Below are 25051 nucleotides of genomic sequence, written 5' to 3'. Positions count from 1 at the left end.
CGCACCTTTCTTCAGCTAGAGGCAAGCAAGCCCGTTGACACCTAGAGACAAATGTGGTCATCTGCACCCTACCCGGAGATGTCAGCGTCTTCCGGCCGAGACCGCGAAAAAGTGTCATTTCTACCGTCAGACTCAAGTGTTCGGTAGCATGTGGAGACGCCCTATATGGTAATCCGCACACATTTCGAAGACAAAAATGTCTTCAGTCATTGCATGCTTTCAAAGGCGACAATGTCCTCACATATTTCGAAGACAAAAATGTCTTCAGTCATTGCATGCCTTCAAAGGCGACAATGTCCTCATACATTTCGAAGACAAAATGTCTTCAATCATTGCATGCCTTCAAAAGGCGACAATGGCCCTCATTTACTTATCGAAGACAAAAATGTCTTTAGTCATTGCATGCCTTCAAAGGAGACAATATCCTCATCTACATTTCGAAGACGACAATGTCTTCAGTCATTGCATGCCTTCAAAAGGCGACAATGTCTCCATTTGCATTTCGAAGATGACAATGTCTTCACCTCAAAAACCTCAATATCCTTTTCCCTTGTGCTTTGTAGGACTCGACGTCCTTTGTTTGTACATTTTTTTTTTAAAAAAAGGGAGTGAAAAAGAAAATGAAAATGAATTAAACGAGAAAAGAAGGAATTTCAATATCTTCAAGCCTTCACGGGTTTTACTGCTTCGATTTGCACTAGTGGCCGGTCGGGTAAAGATTCAGGTCGAACAAAATTAGTGTCTTATCTTTACTTCCCTTTTATCTCCAATAAAAGATAAATAAAGAGGGGCAACTGTCATACCCTAATTTCTTCTAGGGACCATTGTTTGTCGGCATGCGACCTTCGTTTGACCACCTCAAAATGTTTAACACCCATTGTTGTGGAATCCGTAAAGTTCCAAGATGTTTCAGGAAGAAACTGGTCAAAAACACGAAAACGGGAGTGTATTTAGCAAAGTGGGGTGTGTGTAAATAAACTGTTACACTCTAATTTCATCCGAGGACCATTGTTGATCGCTTCGGAAGGCTTAACACTCATCACGGTGGAATCCGTAAAGTTTCATGAGATTTCGAAAAGAAAACAGCCAAAAACACAAAAACGGGGGGGGGGGGGTGAACTTATTAAGATAGGGGTGTAAATAGAAATTCGAAACTAGGCCCTTCCGGAACATTCTGGAAGTTGGGTTGCTTAAGGAGGAAGCAACTGGGTGGCAAGCTCTTCCACATTTTGTTGAAAAATGGTTTTCGGGCCTTCCGTGACTTCCATAATGCTTCCGTAAAATTTCTAAAAACCTTGGGTAAGCATATTTCAGTTAATATTGGTGAAAGGGAAGAGAAATAAAGATGAAAATAAAATCCAAAACACTTCCATAAGGCTTCCGTAACTTTTCCATAATGTACGAAAAGGCGGGTCAATTTAGTAATTGGGGTGCGCTCAAAAATCTTCCTCAAGAAGCCTTTGGGCGGCAAGCACCTCCCTTTTCCCTATAAATAGGGGAGGGGGTCTGTTTCAAAAATGTTCATGACCCCTAGGCTATGCATTTTGGCTATTTTGGGTAAAAAAACACGTTTTCGTGAAGAGAAATCGAGTCGAAGTGCTTCTGTAACGCTTCTGGGACGTTTATGTGAGCAAATCTGTGAAGATTTTCCTCCATTCTTCGTTCTTCAACCGGTAAGTTTTCGAATTTGAGACTTTGAATTCATTTCTTGTTTGTTTAGCTTTCATCTTCATTTCGTTCACTTTTGGTTTTCTTTTCTTCCGTTTTTAACGAGCTTTAACCGATTGTTTAAGCTGTTATCTCGCCTAATAAATGATAAAATAAATTTCAACCGATCATTTGTGTTATAATTTTGTTTAATCACTGTTAAAGCAAAATCTAACCGATTGTTCACGTTGGAACCTCGGTTAAATCAAAAAAGGGCAAATAATAATAAAGTAATCAAAATATCTTGGAAAAAAATAATAATAAGATAATAAAAATAATCAATCGGACGTTTTTCTTTGGAAGTTTCCTTGAATGAATTGACTAATAACCAAAGTGAAACTAAGGCTAAGATCAACTCACAAATCAAGCTTTGTCCGCAAAAATCACTAAAAACCGTTTTAAGGTCCAACGCCTTAAACGGTCCTCTTTGCTTTTATCGGTTAACATAAACTGTTCCAAAGCATAAAATCAACATGTAACTTTACCGCTTTTGCAAGAACTACGTAGGCCTGATTTCCTCATCGTAATTACCGATACGTAGAAGCAAAAGCCCCGCTTTTGTCGACCTCCTCAAGAGATCGTTAATGGTCCAACGCCTTAACGTTTCTCTCCTTTCAAAAATGAAGAGATCGTTAATGGTCCAGCACCTTAACGTTTCTCTCCTTTCAAAACCAAGAGATCGTTAATGGTCCAACGCCTTAACGTTTCTCTCCTTTTCAAAAATCAAAAGATCGTTTAATGGTCCAACGCCTTAAACGACTTTTGTTCGGTTAAAATATATCTTGCGAAGAAAGATAAAAAAAAACAACTTAACCAGTGTTTAGTTCTAAAAGAACTACGTAGGTATGATTTCCTCATCGCAATTGAGGATACGTAGGAGCGAGGGAAACACGCTTGTCGACCAAAAAAGGATAAAAAATATAAAAAGTCCCATAGAAAACCACAAAAACATAAAAAAGGGAAAAATAAAACAAATTGAAGACATGATATTGCACGTTTGATTAAAGGCTGCCGTCCCTTATGACGGACGCGTGGGGTGCTAATACCTTCCACGTGCTTAAAAAAAACTCACGAACCTTTCATGATTAAAGTTCGTAGGCCACACCTTTCCGATTTTTTCGACGTTTTCCTCAAATAAACATTGTTGGCGACTCCGTGCGCCTTCCATCCTTGGAAGACGCACCCGTGAGCCCCGCGTCACCCTTCCATCGAAGGGTAGATAGCAACATTTGAGACACTGAAGCTGGTGCTTTTCTCTTACGGGAAGCCATCTACAAAACAAAAGAATCATAAAACAAGATTAGACAAGATTTATTCAAAGTGAAAATCAGAAAATAAAACTGAAATGGCTGGGCACTTAGCGCGACGGCTACGCTTAGCGCGCCTTATGAAATTTTACTCATGAGCTAAGCGTGATAGCCACGTGCTTAGTGGTTGAACACATAAAGACTTTTTTTCTGCAGAATAGGCTTAGGAAGCAGGCTCGCTAAGCCCAATTCCAAAATTTTTAAAGACAGAGAGGGATTACCGCTTAGCATTGTAAGGCATGCTTAGTGCGACTATTCTACTGGACAGCACAGGCTTTTTGAGCAGACTCACTAAGCCCAATTCCATGAAATATAAAAACAAAGAGGTTATTGCGGTTAGCGTGACAGGCACGCTTAGCGCACAGCAAAACACAAAAATTCTAAGTGTCTGACACACAACACTCGCTTAGCGCACAGTTGCGCTTAGCGACTTCAACAGATAAGACGAACGCGCTTAGTGCGACAGGCCGCGCTTAGCGTGTTCATCACTATTTCCAAAAAAAATAGGACCTTTCTCAGCCCCTCACTTAGGCCCCTATTAGACCATCTAACCCTAATCAAAACAAGCACATTGCAACCAAGATAAAACCCTAACTCTACTCTAACAAACAACTAACCTAACAGAACTAAGTATTAAAAAAAATTCAACCTAACGCTAACTATGTTGACTAACTTAGAGTTCAAAACTAAAAATGAAAATGAAGACAAGGTCAAGAAGCTTACTTGGATTGTTGAAAGTAGTTGCGAAAAGGAAGCAGATGCAGGCACTACAGGAATGTAAGCAAAATGCAGATGAATGCCAAGAGTGAGAAAGATGCTTTGTAAGAGTGAAATGGTAACTGATGGAAGCTTGCTTGTGGGGCTTCCATGGAGGCTGTATTTTTTAGCTTCAATGAGGTCTTTTAATGGTGTTTTTCCACCATGGAGATGCAGCGGAAGACAAAGGAGAAGAGGTGAGAGGAGGCGCCAGCCACTAGGGAATAAGCCAAGGAAGAAGGAGCTTCACCACCAAGAATTGCCTTGGATAAGAAGCATGAATAAAAGAGGGAGAGAAGTGAAACTTTGAAGTGTGTCTCATAAGACTTTCATTAATCAAAGTTACAACAACTTTTACACATGCTTCTATTTATAGACTAGGTAGCTTCCTTGAGAAGCTTTCTTGAGAAAGCTTCCTTGAAAAGCTTCTTTGAGGAAACTTCCTTGAGAAGCTAGAGCTTAGCTACACACACCCCTCTCATAACTAAGCTCACCTCCTTGAGAAGCTTCCTTAAGAAGATTCCTAAAGAAGCTAGAGCTTAGCTACACATACCTCTCTAATAGCTAAGGTCACCTCCTTGAGATGAGAAGCTAGAGCATAGCTACACACCCCCCATAATAGCTAAGCTCACCCCCATGAAAAAATACATGAAAATACAAAAAAAAATCCCTACTACAAAGACTACTCAAAATGCCTTGAAATACAAGGCTAAAACCCTATACTACTAGAATGGCCAAAATAGAAGGCCCAAACGAAGGAAAAACCTATTCTAATATTTACAAAGATAAGCGGGCTCATACTTATCCCATGGGCTCAAAATCTACCCTAAGGCTCATGAGAACCCTAGGGCCTTCCCTTGGATCTCTGACCCAATCTACATGGAGTCTTCTATCCATTGCCCTTGCGGGGTAGGATTGTATCATTCCCTCCACCTTGGAAAGGATTTGACCTCAAATATTGAGGTTCTTCATACTCTGGGCTCCTTCCCTCAACACCTGTAAAAAGAACAGAAACATATGTGTTAGACAAAGAAACATGAAAATATAATTCAGCACAACATAAGAAATCTTATGTGACAAGTTTAATGACTAGACTCATATGACAAAACTACAATAGGTGAACAAGTCACTCTAGATTTTGGATGTTTTCTTCTACTTTAATATTTTTGTAAGAATTTTATGGTTTTGGTTTCAGCCACAAAAAATAACAAGACAAAACTCAAAGGAACCTAAACTCAACATAATTCATGGTTCAAGAACAAGAACAAGAAATTTGAACCATAGAAAATCAAATCTACCTTCTATAGCAAGTTTAATCGGTGGAAACTCTAAGGAATCATGTTAACAACATTTAGCACAAGACATGTGAGGAGATACATGGACAAAAATGAAGAAACAACAATAGAAGAGAAGGTAAACAAAAAAATTAATGGAGGTTTAAGGAGCACCTACTTGAAGCTCTTGTGCTCCGATACCACTTGATGGAAGCTTGCTTGTGGGGCTTCTATGGAGGCTGGATCTTTGAGCTTCAATGAGGTCCTTTAATGGTGGTTTTCCACCATGGAGATGCAGCGGAAGACAAAGGAGATGAGAGGAGGCGCCATCCACTAGGGAATAAGCCAAGGAAGAAGGAGCTTCACCACCAAGAATTTCCTTGGATAAGAAGCTTGAAGAGAATGCTTTAATGGAGAAAAAGAAAGAGAGAAGGGGGGAGCACGAAATTGAAGGAATAAAAGATGGAGAGAAGTGGAACTTTGAAGTGTGTCTCATAAGACTTTCATTCATCAAAGTTACAACAAGTGCTACACATGCTTCTATTTATAGACTAGGTAGCTTCCTTGAGAAGCTTTCTTGAGAAAACTTCCTTGAGAAGCTTCTTTGAGGAAACTTCCTTGAGAAGCTGGAGCTTAGCTATACACACCCCTCCCATAACTAAGCTCACCTCCTTGATAAGCTTCCTTAAGAAGATTCCTAAAGAAGCTAGAGCTTAGTTACACATACCCCTCTAATAGCTAAGGTCACCTCCTTGAGATGAGAAGCTAGAGCTTAGCTACACACCCCCTATAATAGCTAAGCTCACCTCCATGAAAAAATACATGAAAATACAAAAAAAAAATCCTTACTACAAAGACTACTCAAAATTCCTAGAAATACAAGGCTAAAACCCTATACTACTAGAATGGCCAAAATACAAGGCCCAAACGAAGGAAAAACTTATTCTAATATTTACAAAGATAAACAGGCTCATACTTAGCCCACGGGCTCAAAATCTACCCAAAGGCTCATGAGAAACCTAGGGCCTTCCCTTGGATCTCTGACCCAATCTACTTGGAGTCTTCTATCCAATGCCCTTGGCACTTCGTATTCTCTTGAAATTGCTTAGGAAAATTGTTTCCGTGAAGAAAATACAAGCCGAGGCACTTCCGTAACATTTCCGTGGGTAATTACGCGAAGATTTTCAACCTTTCTTCGACATTCATGTTTTGTTCTTCGTTTTCCTTCGGTCTTCAACCGGTAAGTACCCCAAACCGAGCTTTTCAATTCATTCTATGTACCCGTGGTGGTCCCCATTTGTTTCGTGTAATTTTATTCTCGTTTTAATTTACTTTCCGTACCCCCTTTTGACGTGCTTCAGTCATTTATTTAAGTCATTTCTCGCCTAATCAAAAAATAAAATAAATTTCCACCGATCATTTGATTTGTAATATCCGTTAATTTTTGTTAAAATGAAATCCGACCGTTCGGTCGTGCTGTAACCACGTTGGAAATAAAAAAAGAGGTAAAATAATAATATAATAATAAAAAAAGACCTTTTAGTAAAAATAAAGCGGAAAAATAATCGGACGTTTTTCTTTGGGATTTCTCGTTCTTAATTGAATTTATTAATAACTAAAGTGAAACTAAGGCTAAAATCAACCGCAAAGTCAAACTCATCCACAAAAATGCCACTAAAAAAGGTTTTGAAAAGTTCAATATCTCAGTTTTTCTTACCAAGTAAATGGATCATTTGTAAGGTCCAACGCCTTAAAATGATCACCTTCCAAGTGAAAAGAATCGCTTGATTCACCCTTAAGAAAGAACTACGTAGGTCTGATTTCCTCTTCGATGGAGGGTACGTAGGAGCTAGAGCCCCACTTTTGTCGACCTCAAAAATAAAAAAGAAATAAAGTTAGGGTAACACAATTTCACACAATTCTAAAAATAAGGTTGTTGTCCTTTGAGACAAACGTGAGAGGTGCTAATACCTTCCTCAAACATAAATACAACTCCCGAACTTGGAATATTCTTTTTGACCGGTTTCCTTTGGTTATTCCGATGTTTTCCACAAATAAACATTGGTGGAGACTCCGTGCATCTTTCCTCCTTTGGAAAGTGCACCCGTCAGCCTCGCCTCGCTCGCTCGCAAAAGGGCATGTTGCGACACTAATTAACCTGAAATTGAGAGAAAATGATTATTAAACACATAAAATATAATTACTAAGTATTTATTACCTATCATTAACTAAAAGAACTTATAACACTACAATATAACCATAAATTGGAGCAGTTTGATACAATTTACACAAGTTTTATACTCAAAAGTTAGTCGTATTCACCGACTAACAAGGTACTTGGTGTAAATACTTGTATATCTATTTAATGATGTTTTATGTATTCTCTGTGCTATCAGTACGTCATTTCAGTGCGCTTTTGCCTTGATCACGTAGATGCATGCTTTGTTAGGATCATTCAACAGTGAAAACTGGTCTGATTCTTATAACTTGATAGGACAGGGCTAATTTATCGTATTATCATGAAGGATCGGGGTACAGTAACCTAGTTTTTGTATGTTTGTCTTAATGCGGTTCTGGTCGAGTTTAGTCCAACAAGAGGAATTTGAGGATGATGCTTGATCAAGATTAGGCTAGACTATCATGACAAATTGGGGTTTAACATTTCAGGAGACACCATAGAACACATGCGCATTGTTAAGTAGAGAATATCCTTTTAACATCAGGCACCTAATAGGAAGACCAACATGTTGTCTACTTGTCTTTACACATCATTAGTCATGTGATTTTCCTTTTAATAGTTAGTTTAAATACCTGTGCATAGTTGACACATCTCTTTTCATACTAGACACATATTCAATGAATATAGCTTTACCAAGTAACACAAGTTCCTCGAGAGTTCGATACTCGGTTCTTACCATTTTATATTACTTTCGTGATCCGGTGCACTTGCCGGGTTTGGACAACTTTTTGGCGTCGTTGACGGGGAACTTCTTTCTATTTCGAAAGTTAGTTCAGTCCTAGGTGTCTATTCTTTATTCTTTGATAAACCGTGAATATTTACTTTCAATTCATATTTGTTTTCCTCTTGGACTGGATAACCACTGTTGTTGTTAGTGTTTTATATGCATAGATCTCCCACAGTCAATTTAGTTCCTCTAGACTTGGAGATTGAAGCCACATTGAGAAGGAACAGAGATGAGAGGAGAAGAAAATTACTGCAAGACAGGACAATAGCGTTAATTCTTGAGGAAGAAACTCATTTTTCTGATTCTTCATCATCCGACTGACCATCATCAAGGGAATCCGTGACTTATTTACCAGAAGCCGTTTCTATGGCTGATGAGCACTAGCAAAGAGTTACCCTTGAGGACTATTCAAGCAGTTCAGTGCCGCAATTCTTTACCAGCATTGCACGTCTTGAAGTGCAAGCTCACAACATAAACTATCCTCATTCTTTGATTCATTTAATACAGGGGAACTTATTCCAAGGATTACTTAATGCAGGTGTGCCAGATGAAGCCATTAGACTTAGCCTATTTTCATTTTCCTTGGCAAGAGAAGCCAAGAGGTGGCTCCACCCATTTAAGGGTAACAGTTTGAAAACCTAGGAAAAAGTTGTAGAAAAGTTTCTAAAAAAATATTTCCTAGAGTCAAAGACTGTGGAAGGGAAAGCTGTAATTTCTTTAATTCTTCAATTCCCTGACGAGTCCTTGAGTGAAGCGTTGGAGAGGTTTAGAGGTTTATTGAGAAAGACTCCCACCCATGGGTTCTCAGAGCCAATTCAATTGAATATGTTTATAGATGGGTTGAGACCACATACCAAGCAACTGTTAGATGCTTCAGTAGGGGAAAAAATAAAGCTAAAGACCCCTGAAGAGGCAACTGAGCTAATTGAGAATATGTTAGCCAACGATCATACCATTTTGTGTGACAGAGTTCATCAACCCACAAAGAAAAGCTTGTTAGAACTATCATCACATGATGCTTTATTGGCACAAAATAAGTTTCTTTCTAGGCAACTTGAGATTTTAACAGAAATACTTGGTAAGTTGCCAACTAAACTGTCTATTGGTCAACCTACACATTCTTCTATTTTGCAGGTTACAGGTTGTACCATCTGTGGTGAGGCTCATGAAATAGGCCAATGTATTCCCATTGAAGAAAACACTCAAGAAGTTCAGTATATGGGAAATCAACAGAGACAAGGATATACTCAAGGAGAATTTTCAAGATTCCAGTAGGGTCCTTATAACCAACAAGGACAGTGGAGATCACACCCTGGCAATCAATTCAACAAGGACCAGCATGGACCTTCCAACAAGTCAATTCAACAAGGGCCTAACATCTTTCAGAGGACTACCAAGCTGGAGGAGACTTTGACTCAGTTTACGCAAGTAACAATGTCAAATCATAAAAGCACTGAGTCAGCACTAAAAAAACCTTGAGGTCCAAGTGGGACAACTGATCAAGCAGATAGCTGACAAGTCATCCAACAGTTTCCTGGCGAATACAAAAAAGAATCCCAAGGAGGAATGCAAAGCTGTGATGACAAGGAGTAAGAAGTTTGTGGAGGCGGAGGATGAGGATAGTGTTGTATCCAAAAAGAAAGCTATTGAAAAGAAAGGTACTGATGAAAAGAAAGATGATGTGAGAGGTGAAAGCAATCAGGAAAAAGAAAAACAATTAATTGTCAAGAAAAAGAAATTAAATGACCAAGAAAAAGAAAAAGAAGTAGAAAATGAAAAAATGAAAAACATGAAAAAAGAAGAAAAAAAATGAGAATGAAGAAAGGAGTAGAAGTGAACAAGCTAAAGAGAATAAAAGAGAAAAAGTTGTGAATGAAGGTGCGGAAGTACCATATCCTGTGGTACGTTCCAAGAAGGAGGAGTGATGGAAGCTTGCTTGTGGGGCTTTTATGGAGGCTGGATCTTTGAGCTTCAATGAGGTCCTTTAATGGTGATTTTCCACCATGTAGATGCAGCGGAAGACAAAGGAGAAGAGGTGAGAGGAGGCACCATCCACTAGGGAATAAGCCATGGAAGAAGGAGCTCACCACCAAGATGAGCCTTGGATAAGAAGCTTGGAGAGGATGCTTCAATGGAGGAAAAGAAAGAGGGGGGAGCACAAAATTGAAGGAAGAAAAAAGGAGAGAAGTTGAACTTTGAGTTGTGTCTCACAAGACTCCGATTCATCAAAATTACAACAAGTGTTACACATGCTTCTATTTATAGACTAGGTAGCTTCCTTGAGAAGCTTTCTTGAGAAAACTTCCTTGTGAAGCTTCTTTGAGAAAACTTCCTTGATAAGCTTCTTTGAGAAAACTTCCTTGAGAAGCTAGAGCTTAGCTACACACACCCCTCTCATAACTAAGCTCACCTCCTTGAGAAGCTTCCTTAAGAAGATTCCTAAAGAAGCAAGAGCTTAGCTACACACACCTTGAACTTCGAAGGGATGATGACGTCAGGCACTAGGCACAACTCTGCCATGTCAACAAAAGAATGATATCCGCCTCCTTCAATGGACCTCAGCCTTTCCTCCATATGATTGAATTTCTCCCTTTCCACCATAGTAGGAGGGACTCTTCCCCTCACAAAATGCAAGGGTTGTGGTTGTGGGTGATACTGAGGGCTCCCCCAAAGTGTTTGGCAGGGGTACGCCGCAAAATGCCTGCCCCCGAGCGGCATATCCGAGGTGAGGCTCAAAGTTAGCTAGATTATGGTCTCGGGGTGCCTAATGTGCCTCCCCCATGGGTTGAGAGACATGTGCATAATTAGATTGAGATTGTTGGCTCTCAATGAGTATGGGAGTAAAGTTATTGACATTCTGATCGGGAGCATCTGCAACATTAGGTAGTGTATAGTTGGGAGGCAGGCCGTATGGTGGGAAAGAATTCTTGCTCTGCACAACATGAGGACTGCTTGTTCTTCCCAATGCTTCTCCTCCCTGACCTACCATATCCGAAACTGGAGGATTTACTTGATTGAGGCCAGATGGGTGAGTCTGGTCCCCCTCAGTGGCAGTACTTGCGGCAATGACTGTAGCCGCATTGACCTCCACCATTTTTTTCATACTCATCATGGCTTCCATCATTATGTCTATTTGCTCTTACATGGCCTCCATGTCGGCCTTCACCTGCTCTTGCACCTCCTCTACTTCACTCATTACTCTAGCTCTAGCAGGTGTTCGGTAAGGGAATCGTAAAGCGTGTTCTTTCCTTTTGATAACAATGATTACATTTCTGATTTCAAGGAAAGAATGCAATGAGGAATGCAACCAATGTGAAAAGCATGAATGTTTGTTAATGATGCATTGTCGAAGTATTGCAAATTTTACACAGGACATTCAGTGGAACATAGGGTTGAATCAATTCAGATTTTTCATTAAAGTAACATTGTTCATTTCATCTTGCCAGAGTCAAAGCACAACTGGAAATAAAAAATGGACGTCAGCATTCCCTATTTTTTTTGTAAATTATTTAGCTCAACCATGTGTTGGCAGTAGACTAAAAACTATGTAAGCTCGATCCATCTTCTGCCCCAACTTTTGCAAGCTGGTTACTTCCATACTCGATCTTCACTTGATGAAAGCCTTTTATTAAAAGCATGTGCTTGGTTTAACCCCATAATCCAAGGAATAGAAATTTTGATTGTCAATACTTCGACAACATATCATAGAGATGAATGACTTGGGCATACTTATGCTATGCATAACACATGTAATTATGAGATTGTCATGCGATGCCCAAAGAACCAACATTTCCTAGCTAACCATGCATTAGGTACCATGTTCACATGATTTGCAATTCAAATCCTTTCCAAGGTGGAGGATTTGAGTTCAAATCCTTTCCAAGGTGGAGGGAATGATGCAATCCTACCCCGCAAGGGCATTGGATAGAAGACTCCAAGTAGATTGGGCCAGAGCTACTAAAGAAGGCCGTAGGGTTCTCATGAACCTCAGGGTAGATTTTTGAGCCCATGGGTCAAGGTTGGATCCACTCTTCTTTGTAAATATTAGAATAGGTTTTTCCTTCTTTTGGGCCTTGTATTTTGACCATTCTAGTAGTATAGGGTTTTAGCCTTGTATTCCAGGGCATTTTGAGTAGTCTTTGTAGTAGGGACTTTTTTTGTATTTTCATGTATTTTTGTCAAGGAGGTGAGCTTAGTTTTTAGATGGGTGTGTGTAGCTAAGCTCTAGCTTCTCATCTCAAGGAGGTGAGCTTAGCTATTAGAGAGGTGTGTGTAGCTAAGCTCTAGCTTCTTTAGGAATCTTCTTAAGCAAGCTTCTCAAGGAGGTGAGCTTAGTTAGGAGAGGGTGTGTATAGCTAAGCTCTAGCTTCTCAAGGAAGTTTTCTCAAAGAAGTTTCTCAAGGAAGTTTTCTAAAGAAAGGTTCTCAAGGAAGCTACCTAGTCTATAAATAGAAGCATGTGTAACACTTGTTGGAACTTTGATGAATTAAAGTCTTATGAGATACAATTCTTGGTGGTGAAGCTCCTTCTTCCTTGGCTTATTCCCTAGTGGATGGTGCCTCCCCTCTCCTCTTCTCCTTTGCCTTCCGCTGCATCTCCATGGTGTAAAATCACCATTGAAGGACCTCATTGAAGCTCAAAGATCCTAGGCCTACAAGCTCCAATGGAGCTTACATCAAGTATCTCAAATGGTGAAACCATCAAAGAAACGCAAAGGTTCTTCGAGTAGAAGCCAACGACACCACGAGGCTTAGGATACTCCAATTCCTTCCTCCATTTCCTCATCCTCATTGTTCTCATCGGAAGAACAACGTACATGGTACATAAACCTCTTCTCCTCTTGTTCTATCATTGACCCTAAGTTCCCTTTATGTCTTTAAAACTGCCTGTGTATTCTGAATTGGTAAAAGTCTTTTATTCTAACCTTGAAATTCAAGAAAGTACCTTGATTTTTGAGGTCTATGGCATAAAGATGGTCATTGACCAATCCCTCTTCTATGATTTAACCCAATTGTCTAGTGATGGTGTACCATTTGAAGGTGCACAGGATGATGATTGGAAATTTGATTTTTTTGTGCATGATGTCCACTGGTTGGTTTGCACCAACCAAGCGGATATGACCGGAAGGCTGCTTGCCAGTTCATTTACTCTTGAAAGCCGCATCCTCCATTATCTAATTGTCTGTATCTTACTCCCTAGATCTCCAAACCTTGCACAGGTTTTTGAAGAAGATCTAATAGTCATGTGAGCCTTTCATACCGACTGACAAATTGATTGAGCACATCTAGTCCAGCATCACATGCATAAGGCATTGCGATTAAATGCTCCTTTTCCCTATCCTCACTTAGTTACTTTGTTCCTTCAACATTTTAACATCCCTCTTGATTCTGAACCTTATGTTCCAATCAAGAGATCTTTCTTGATCGGTGTTGCTGTGGTTGCCTCCTTTGGTTACTGCAAAGAGCATGATGGCTCTTGGGTAAAAAAGGGTGCTCAACCAAATGATGATGAAGGACAGTTACCGGTTGAAGGGGACACTTCTCTCCTTTAGAGTATTTTGGACAAGTTTGATGGACTTCAAACCTATGTTGGTGAGAGGTTTGACTCCTTGGAACATCAAGTGGACACACGATTTGAGGAGATGAACTCAAGGATTGCAAAGGTTGAAGAAGATGTCACCATTATTCGCGACTGCTTTGATTTACCTCCACCACCACCATCAGTTTAGACATTACTATTATTATTAGTATTTTGATTTCTAGTCATGTATTTGGCTATGTTTTGAAACACTTATTAGTATGTTACTTTCTAATTTAGTTGTTTTAATTTGGTTATCTTGGATGACTCTCTAAAGTATCTGACATTATATTATAGTTTATGAATGAATTATTATCATCCTTGCTTAGTTTATGTATGCATTATTGTCTTCCTTGCTTGAATGATTATGAGTGAATGTATGATTTTATGTCTTTATACGCACTTTGGCTTTTTGTTGATGCCAAAGGGGGAGAGAAAGTTGGGATTAAATCAAGAACTCATATAATTAAATAACTTAATTTCAAGTAAAGCTTAAACTCAAAAACAACAGGGGAGAATTATGTGAGTAATCGATTAGAAGATAGAGCTTGTATGAGTTTCTTGATTTCAGGTTTGTCATCATCAAAAAGGGGGAGATTGTAGAAGAAAGCTTCATGATGACGAACCAAGCAATTTTGATGATGCCAAAAAGCCTAAGTGATTGATTCAAGACTTCAAGATCAAGAATCAAGAATCCAATCCAAGATTCAAGATTCAAGAGAAGAAATCAAGAAGCAACAAGTCAAGACTTCATATAGGATAAGTATTAAAAGATTTTTTTCTAAAACCAAATAGCACAATTTTGTTTTACAAAATAATTTTCTCAAATTTTCTAAGTTACCAGAGTGATTACTTTGTGGTAATCGATTACCAGTGACCAGCTAGGTTTTCAAAATGTTTTCAAATGGTTTGCAACGTTCCAAAATGATTTTCAAACAGTGTAATCGATTACACTGTATTAGTAATTGATTACAAGTGAATCTGAACGTTGGAATTCAAATCCAATTGTGAAAAGTCACAACTTTTCATAAAACACATTGAGTAATCGATTACACCTTTGTGGTAATCGATTACTAGTGAACAGTTTTGAAGAAAAAGTTAAGAGTTATAACTCTTAACATGGTTTTCTCAAAAGTCACTACTCTTCCAATGGTTTCTTTGACCAGACATGAAGAGTCTATAAAAGCATGACTTTGGCACACATTCAAAAGACATATATGATATTCTTCCAAACAATTCTTTTTCATAATCTTTCTCTAACCATTTCCCATTGCTTTTTCTTTTCCAAAAAATCTTTCTAAACTTTGTTTCAAAACTTTGTTTGTCTGCAACTGGAAATTCTGCAGAAAACAAAAGTGTGCTATTTTTTCATCCCTTATTCCTCTTGACAAAAGATTCAAAGGACTAACCGCCTAACAATTCTTTTGATTCTCCCTTCCCCTTCTTGACAAAAGATTCAAAGGATTAACCGCCTGAGAATTCTTTTGATTCTTCCCTTTCCCTTTGAACAAAAGATTTCAAAGGACTAACCCCCTGAGATATCTTTTGTTTCCCCTTACATAGATTCAAGGGACTAACCGCCTAAGAATTCTTTGTCTTAACACATTGGAGCGTACATCCTTTGTGGTACAAGTAGAGCGTACATCTACTTGGGTTTTTATACTGAGAACAAGAGAGGGTACATCTCTTGTGGATCAGTTCAAGTGGAGCGTACATCCACTTGGTTGTTCAAAGTGAACAAGGGATGGTACATCCCTTATGGATCTTTGCTTGTAAAGGGTTTTACAAGGTTATTGGAAATCTCAAGAACTGGTGGTTGCGTAGGGACTGGATGTAGGCACGGGTTGTTACCGAACCAGTATAAATCTTGTGTTTGTCTTCTTCTTCCCTACACTCTTTATCTTTCCACTGTACACTTTTTATTTTCGCTTTACTTTTGTCTAAGTTATTGTTTCTGTTCTTTACTTTCTCATAACTTAGTAGTAAAGCCTTATTGAATCTAGTAATATTAAGAAGGAAAATTTTTTAATTAGTCAAGACACGTTCATAATTAATTCAACCCCCCATTCTTAATTATTCCAAGGCCACTCGATCCAACAAGTGGCGTTCAACATCGTAAGTCGACTAGCAAGGATCAAAAGATCAACGAGCGATAGTCCCTGGACGAAATTAGGGTATGACACATGTAACTTTACTGGCTTCTAGAGATATCATCCTCTTAGGTAATACATTATGGCGATAGGGACTATCAGTGACAATGCATCACTAAAAGAGGAAAACTCTTGATGAGGCTTCACTGTCATCAAGCGAGTCGGAGACCCAGCATGACCACAAATCGACGTCCACTCCTTATGGCTCACATAGACCTGGGTATAGGGCCTAATATCTCAATGTGTGTGCAAGGTGTAGGTGCCATGTGTGCGTAGAAAAAATATTTCTAACTATGAATGTAATCGATAGACAAACACACACTAAACACAACAATATAGCAAAGATTATATACAAATATGGGAAAAACAAAAGATAAAAAGGAAAAGGTAACATAAAGAAGAAATCACGATAAAAACATTGCACACTGACAAAATGACCTAACCCTCTAACGGGTCCCCAGTGGAGTCACCAACTTTCACAACCTACCCTTCGGTGGGAGGGTGAGGCGAAAAGACAAAGTGCATCTTCTCACAAAGAAAACGCGTGGAGTCACCACCAACTCTTATTCGAGGAAAACGTCAAAAAAACCAAAAAGCAAAGGTCTATGGATTTTGAAAATGAGGGTTCGAGAGTTGCTTACGCATGGGGAAGGTATTAGCACCCCACGTGCCCGTCCCAAAGGACGAAAACCTTTAATCGAGTGTGCAAAACATGATTTCAAAATTTTGTATTTTCCCTTTTTTATTTTTTTTGGGGTCGACAAGGGTGTTGCCCTTGCTTCTACATATCCTCAAGTGCGATGAGGAATTCAGACCTACGTAGTTCTTTAAGTCTGATAGTTTGTGTGTTACATTGATTTTATGTTTTTTGAAAGATCGATTTTAATTGCGAACAAAAGTCATTTAAGGCGTGCAACCTTGGAATGATGTTTTAAAAAACTTGAAAAGCAAAGAGAATCGTTAAGGCGTTGGACCTTGAAACAATCTTTTGATTTTTGAAAAGAGGAGAGAGTCATTAAGGTGTTGGATCTTGAAACGATCTCAAGTGCTATTTTATAAAAAGAAGTTAATTATGGGTTGGTTTTGTCTTGGTTTTAGCTTATTAACCTTCAATCCTTTTTAAAGATTACTTGCGACACTAATGATCAGTTAAAACATAATTTACAAGAAGAAAATGAGATTACTGATGATAGAAGAAGGAGATGAAGATGAACAAAACAAGAAAGAGGACCCCATGGGTGCATAGATTGCATTCAAATCCTTAAAACAAAAACTAACCGGATGACGAACGAAGAATGATGTAGAAGTCAATTACGGTCGCAATTCGGTAGCGAATCGACCTCATTTTACTCTTTTTTCTCCTTCTTCTCTCTGATTTCTCTAAATGTTGGACCTTGGAACCCTTTACTCAGCCTCCATCACGCCTTTTTATAGCAAAAGATGGCCTTAGCGGTCATGGCAGCTCACCCAGGCAAGTTGTTGCTTTAACCTGAAGTAACCTTGCTCGCCCAGGTGAGCTGGTTACTTCACCTTTAAGCAATTTGGTGGCCCAGGCGAGCCAGGGTTCAGAAAAAGGCTTAAAATGACCCTTTTTCCCTCCCTTTTGGGTGTTTTCCACATTTTTTACCAAAACATCGAAAAATCTTTCGTATTGCATGGCAACTGATTTCAAGCAGCTCAATTCAGCTAGCAATAATCAAAATGTTAGAAAATGATAGTCTTCGAAGAAATTAAGGTATAACAGTTGGCAAAGGGGGACAGATAAATAAAAGATAAGATAGTAAGGGTTTATGAGACAACTTTTTATATATCGAATCTATGCAATCTTCAACTTTTTCATATAAGCAATCATTGCAAAATCAAGGGGGAGTAAGCTACACAGATAGATATTCTTTTGTTTTTACTCCTAACCTATAGATAGTTTTCATCATCAAAAAATGGGGAGAATGTGAATCATGCAGGTTTTGATGATGCCAGAGAGAATTTACCTGATAATGATTGTCATCATCAAAAAGCTTTTCAAAATGGTTTTGATGATGCTGAAAAGAATTCACTTGATAATGATTGTCATCATCAAAAAGGGGGAGAATGTGAATGTACGAATACATGGTTTTGATGATGCCAAAGAATAATCAAACAAGGTTGCTTTCAAGATTACTTCAACAAACATTCAAAGGTTCAACATTAATTCAATATTAATACAAGGTAGCTTCAACAAACAAGCATTGCTTCAAGATCAAGCTTTTGCCTAAGAACAAGTGCTTCCAAGAGATCAAGGCCCTAGTTGTAACACCCTGAAATATTACTACAAATCGATGTTTAATTGTATTTATCGTGTTATTTGACTATATGGTTGACTTGAATGAGTTAATGTATGACATGAATTAGTCATGTGTGAATTTCTTGATGTGGATGTGGAGTTATGTGGAGTTTTCTTGAGCTAAGTTGGAATTATGAGATTTCAAATTTTACCTAAACCTATTCTAGTAAAATTGTGATCCTAGATTCGTTAGCCGTTGGATTGTCTTTGCATATTGATTGGAGATTCCTAAGATAATTCTTCATAATCTGACCATTGTGATATTGAAAAAAAAAACAACTCTTGATGTCTCGTTATGCGTGAAAGGCGCCCTAAGCACAATTCCAACCTGGGAAGGAATTGCGTTGAGCGAGAAATTGCCCATTGAGCAAGACCTAGTGTAGAAGGAGTTGCACTAAGTGTGAATTATCATGCTAAGCATGAAAAGTGGATTCCCACTTAGTGAGACAAGCTCGCTAAGCGCAAAAAGTGGACTCCCTCCGTGAGCCGCCGCTGCTAGCCGCCGAACCCCCACACCAAGAGGAACACTTTAATCAGATCAGAATCCTCCTCAAGGATTCGGTGGAGAAAATTCCCCCAAACCTCCATTTCATAGCTTCTCTAAGGTAATCTTGACTTCTAAGCCCTTCTCCTAGTTATTTTGAGTTCCTCTTATTGTCTGTTGTGTGTTGGGTACTGTAATAGGGTGTTTTTACACTTCCTTTGAAAAACCCTTGAAATTGAGATATTGTAAAAGTTATCTTTTTATGACATTGATGCCATTTTTGTGACCTTCACTGAACCCCGATCATATTGGCGTGATCGGAATTTTAAAATGATGTCTCCTTTTAGTAGAATCCAAAAACACCCCTTAGCCCTTTATGTTTTGACAGGGGTATTTGACCCCGAATGTTGTCATTAACCTTGTTTCTGAAATCTATACTAAATTTCCTTCAATTTTTATATAGAACCTTGCATTTGGACTGACGAACGTGAATGAGAGAAGTCTCTAAGTGACACAAAGAGAAACTTACGTAGAGCTGACGATAGGTAAGGGGAGTTTATTATCATTTACAGTTTTTAATACCATAGTTGGGGTCAGGGAACCTAACTATGGGGATGTATGCATGTCCCTGTTGCATACTGGTCTTCAAGAAAACAATGATTTTGGCTAATGGGATGCGATATATCTATTATTGATGAATAACATTATTGTTTCTATTAGACTTGTGTTGTTTGAAGACCTGGGGAGTGTGAATCCCATGCATGAACTATATATGTATATGAGGAGTGTGACATACTGATGATATTTCTATAGATGACATTCATTGATATGAGGTGACGTTGATGTTTATGATGTTGGATCAAGTGGCCTCGGAATAATTAAGAAGGGGGGGTTAAATTAATTATGAACGTGTCTTGACTAATTAAAAATCTATCCTTCTTAATGTTACTAGATTCAATTAGGCTTTTACTACTAAGTTAAGAAAGTAAAGAACAGAAATAGAAACAATAACCTTGTAAAATCCTTTACAAGCCAAAGATCCACAAGGGATGTACCCTCCCTTGTTCTCTTTGAATAACCAAGTGGATGTACCCTCCACTTGAACTGATCCACAATAGATGTACCCTCTCTTGTTCTTAGTATAATTATCCCCAAGTAGATGTACCCTCTACTTGTACCACAAAGGATGTACCCTGCAATGTGTTGGGACAAATAATTCTCAGGCGGTTAGTCCTTTGAATCTTTGTAAGGGGAAACAAAAGATATCTCAGGCGGTTAGTCCTTTGAAATCTTTTGCTTAAGGGGAAGGGAAGAATCAAAAGAATTCTCAGGCGGTTAGTCCTTTGAATCTTTTGTAAGGGGAAAGAGAGACACAAAAGAATTCAGGCGGTTAGTCCTTCTGTTCTTTTGGCAAAGGGAGAAGAGAATGAAAAAGAATAGCACAAGTTTTTTGATCAAAGAACTTTTCTTGGAAGAGAAAGTGTTGAATCAAAATCTTTTAGAAAGATGAAGAGAAATGAATTAGAAAGTTCTGTTGAAAGAGATGAAAGAAGATATTGAAAGATTATTGAAGAATGATTTAATGATTGATTGAAAGATGTTGAAAGAAGATGAAAGATTGATTGCATGGTCTCATATTTATAATCTCTTTATGACTCAAGTTAAAGTTTGTGACTCTTTTGAAAACTAGTCACTTAAAAAGTTGTGACTTTTGAAAAAATCTTCAGAAACAAGTCACTTGATGAATTGTGACTTTTGGAAATTTATTTTTCAAAATCAGTCACTGGTAATCAATGACCATTAAGGTGTAATCCATTACACATCAACAGATTTGACTCTTCATGTTTAAATTTTGATAATCAAAACGTTTAAAAATACCGGTAATTGATTACAAGTATTATGTAATCGATTACACAAGTTTAAAATGATTTAAAACTGTTTAAACACAAGTTGTGACTCTTGAAATTTGAAATCTAACGTTTTAAAACACTGGAAATCGATTACTACCTTCTGGTAATCGATAACCAGAGAGTAAAAATCTTTGGTAATGATTTTGTGAAAACTTCTTGCGCTACTCAATGTTTTGGAAAACTTTTTTAGTACTTATCTTGATTGAGTCTTCTGTTGATTCTTGAATCTTGATCTTGATTATTCTTGAATCTTGAATCTTGATTCTTGAAACTAGATTCTTGAATCTTTGGAATTTGCTTAACTCTTGATTCTTTGGCATCATCAAAATAACCTTGGAAGGCATTGCTTCCACATATGATAATATTAATATGAGATGATGTTGTTATTGATGATTATGTTAACATGAGTTGATGTTGTTATTGATGATTATGTTAATATGAGATGATGTTGTTGTTGTTGATAATGTCATTGAGATGAGATGATGTTGATGTTGAGAATGATATTGAGTTGAAATGTTGATGATGTTGAAAATGCACTATGATGATGTTGTGTTGTGTATGTACATGAGGGGTGCAGTGACCTTGTTGGATATCCCTAGTGGGGGAAATAGAGTGGTTTAAGAGTTTTAAGCATCTTTATAGGGGGATGGCTTAGAATCCTCAATTATCCACGGTCAGTGCACTGATGGTGCCCATGTTTCATACGTTGTGTGTTGTGTATGTACATGGGGTGTGCAGTGACCTTGTTGGATATCCCTGGTGGGGGAAATACATTGGTTAAAGAAGTTTAAGCATCTCTGGAGGGGGATGGCTTAGAATCTTTAATTATCCACGGTCAGTGCATTGATGGTGCCCATGTTTCATACTTCATATGACATAGAAATAGTATAAACTTTGTCAGTAAGTAATTGTAGTTTCTCATGAGGAGGAATACTTGTACTTGGGGGCATGTCACTCAGTTTGGAACTCCCTTGAGACTCAGGCTGATCACTGTGGTGGGGTGGGGGGGGAGTTGCCTATGCACGACAGGGTGACCTCGACACTTACTGCCTAGTTTTCCTAAGTAAGAGTGTCATGTGGACACGCTTAGGCTATTTCCTTGGGGATGGTACCACATTGCATTTGAGAATTGAGGTCAGGTGTATGCATCATACTAAGCACGATTAATTGAAACTATGGACGGATGATGACTGTTTGTTGAGTGTGTGTTGGACTAGTCAATGTTTGTGTAAGATTATGATATTTGTTAATGTTTTCTTATTGCCTAGTTTTCTTTTATAATAAATTCACCCATCACAATTTTTGTACCGTATGGTAGGTACTTGTGATGATCGTGAACCTTGGTTCGTGGGAGCAGAATGATAGCAGTAGAGTACGAGAAGTGAAATTCTTTTGTGGAGCCGCCAAGCCGACGTGATGACATTAGGATTATTATGGGAGAGAGTTGTGTTTTGTTAATCAACTCCTCCGTAGCTGGTTACATAATTCTTTTTGTTGAATTAAGGATGTAAATAAAAAATTTAATTATATGTACGAACAAATTTACTTCCATTATGTGAATGGTGTGTACTGAGTTACTATACTTATATATATGTATGTGTGTGTGTGTGTGTGTGTATGTATTCACTTAAGTAGTGGTGCATTGTTTGGTGAATTTATATCGAAAAAAAATTACTTTCATTTTTCATAAGCAAATAACGGAGTTTTGATTTACAAATTGAAATTCTCGCGGTTTAGAGTGGTGATATCCAAGCGACGAGGCGGGTCGTTACACTAGTAATCGATTACCAAGCAGTGTAATTGATTACCAGAAGACAATTTTGAAAAATAGCTTTTAAAAAGGGTTTTGAATTTGAATTTTGAATCATGTAATCGATTACCAGATGTTCGTAATCGATTAACAGCAACGACACTTCAGAAAACACTTTGAAAAGACATGACCCTTCAAAATATAATTGGGTAATCGATTACCAAAAACCCCGATTACCAGTGAAGAATTTCAGAAAAAGCTTTTTGAAAAGACACATCTCTTCAAACCATTTTAAAAAGGCACGAAGGGCCTATATATATGTGTGTCTGACTTCGAAAAGCAAGATAGAGATATTCTAAGAGAACTCAATTGCCAAATGCTCTCTCAACAACTCTTTAGAAAACACTTGCAAATCTATTGAGAATTCATCCAGGAACTTCAAATTGTATTATCATCTCTAAAAGAAAGAAATTCCTATAGGAATTTGAATTTGCATCATCCACTCTAAAGGAGAGAAATCTTTATGTTCATCTCAAAAAGACAGTTGTAATCAAGAGACTGGTTGTCTCTTGGATTGTGAGAATTGTAATCAAGAGATGGGTTGTCTCTTGGATAATCTTTGAACACAAGGGTGAGGGATCCCAAGGTGTGTTCAAAGTCTGTAAAGGATTTACAGAGATGGAAGCCATGAAAGAGAAAATGGCCACAATGATGGAAGCCATGATGAGTATGAAAAAAATGATGGAAGTCAATGCGGCTATAGTTGTTGCCGCAAGTATCGCCATAGAAGTGGACCCGGCTCCCCCATCTGGCCTCAACCAAATAAATCATCCAACCTCGGATATAGTTGGTCAGGGAAGCAAAGAGTTGGGAAGTACTGGCGGCCCCCATTTTGTGCAAACTTAGAGCAAGCATGCCTTCCCGCCATATGGCTTACCTCCCAACTATGCACCACCCAATGTGGCACACACTCTCGATGAGAATGTCAATAACTCCACTCCCATACTCATTGACAGCCAACAACCTCAATCTGATCATGCACATGTCTTTCAACCCATGGGGCAGACACATGAAGCACCCCACCACAATCTAGTTGACTTCGAGCCTTGTGTCGGACACGCCACTAAGGGGCAAGCAGTTGGTGGTGTACCCCTGCCAAACACTTTGGAGGGCCCTCAGTTTCGCCCACAACCCTTGTATTTTGCGGTGAGAAGAATCCCTCCTGTTATGGCGGAAAAGGGAAAATTGGATCATATAGAGGAAAGGCTTAGGGCCATTGAAAATGTACTATCGGAAGATGGGGGCGTACGCGAAAGATGAAAAACTGCTGATGCATTTCTTCCAAGAAAGCCTTACTGGGGTAGCCGTCACCTGGTATACTAACTGTCGCAACATGCCCTTTTGCGGGCGAGTGAGGCGAGGCTCACGGGTGCACTTTCCAAAGGAGGAAAGATGCGCGGAGTCGCCACCAACGCTTATTTGTGGAAATCGTCGGAAAAACCAAAGGAAACCGGTCAAAATGAAAATTCTAAGTTCGGGAGTTGTATTTACGTTTGAGGAAGGTATTAGCACCTCTCACGTTTGTCTCAAAGGACAACAACCTCATTTTTTAGAATTGTGGAAATTGTGTTACCTTTACTTTTACTTCTTTTTATTTTTTGAGGTCGACAAAAGCGGGGCTCTTGCTCCTACGTACCCTCCATCGAAGAGGAAATCAGACCTACGTAGTTCTTTCTTAAGAGAGAATCAAGCGATTCTTTTTACTTGAAAGGTGATCATTTTAAGGCGTTAGACCTTAAAAATGATCCATTTACTTGATAAGGAAAACTGAGATGATAAACTTTCAAACCATTTTTAGTGACTTTTTTGTGGACGAGCTTGACTAGGCGAGTTGATTTTAACCTTAGTTTCACTTTAGTTTTTAGTCAATTCGATTAAGAATGAGAAATCCCGAAAAGAAAACGTCCGATTGATTTTTTCGCTTCATTTTACTAAAAGGTATTTTTTATTATTATATTATTATTTTACCTCTTTTTTGATTTCCAGCGTGGTTACGGTGCGACCGAACGGTCGGTATTCATTTTAACAGAAATCAACGAATATTACAAATCAAATGATCGGTGGAAATTTATTTTATTTTTTGATTAGGCGAGAAATGACTTAAATAAATGACTGAAGCACGTCAAAAGGGGGTACGAAAAGTAAATGAAACGAGAATAAATGTACACAAAACAAATGGGAACCACCACGGGTACATAGAATGAATTGAAAAGCTCGATTTGGAAACTTACCCGTTGAAGAACGAAGAACGGATGAAGAACGGTGAATAACGGAGGAAAACCTTCACGGATTTGCTTACGAAAACATCTTGAAAGCGTTACGGAAGCACCTCGGCTTGGATTTTCTTCACGGAAACAATTTTTTTTAACCCAAAATAGCTGAAATACATCACCAGGGGGATCCGGGACCCTTAGAACAGCCCCCTTCAGCCTATTTATAGGAAAAAAGGGGAGGAGGTTGCCGCCCAGGCGAGCAAGGTTGCTTCCTGCAGAAGCAACAACCTTCTGGAGGAAGAATCTAGAAGGCCCAAGTGGGCCTGATTGCTATTTGTAACCCCCTTTTTACTAAATGCACCCCCTTCTATTTTTTTGGCGATTCTTTTTCCGTAACGTTACGAAACTTTACGAATTCCGTAACGATACTTATTTTCTTTCCGTATGGTTACGAATCCTTACGGATCATGTATTTACTCATTTTTAGCTTTCGAAGAAGTTACAGAAACTCACGGATTGCGCAACACCTCCTTTTGGCTTCTGCCACATTACGGAATTTCACGGATCGCATAACCCT

Source organism: Glycine soja, chromosome 20 (genome assembly GCF_004193775.1).
Source record: "Glycine soja cultivar W05 chromosome 20, ASM419377v2, whole genome shotgun sequence".
NCBI classification, from domain to species: Eukaryota; Viridiplantae; Streptophyta; class Magnoliopsida; order Fabales; family Fabaceae; genus Glycine; species Glycine soja.
Note: the sequence above shows the minus strand (reverse complement) of the source record.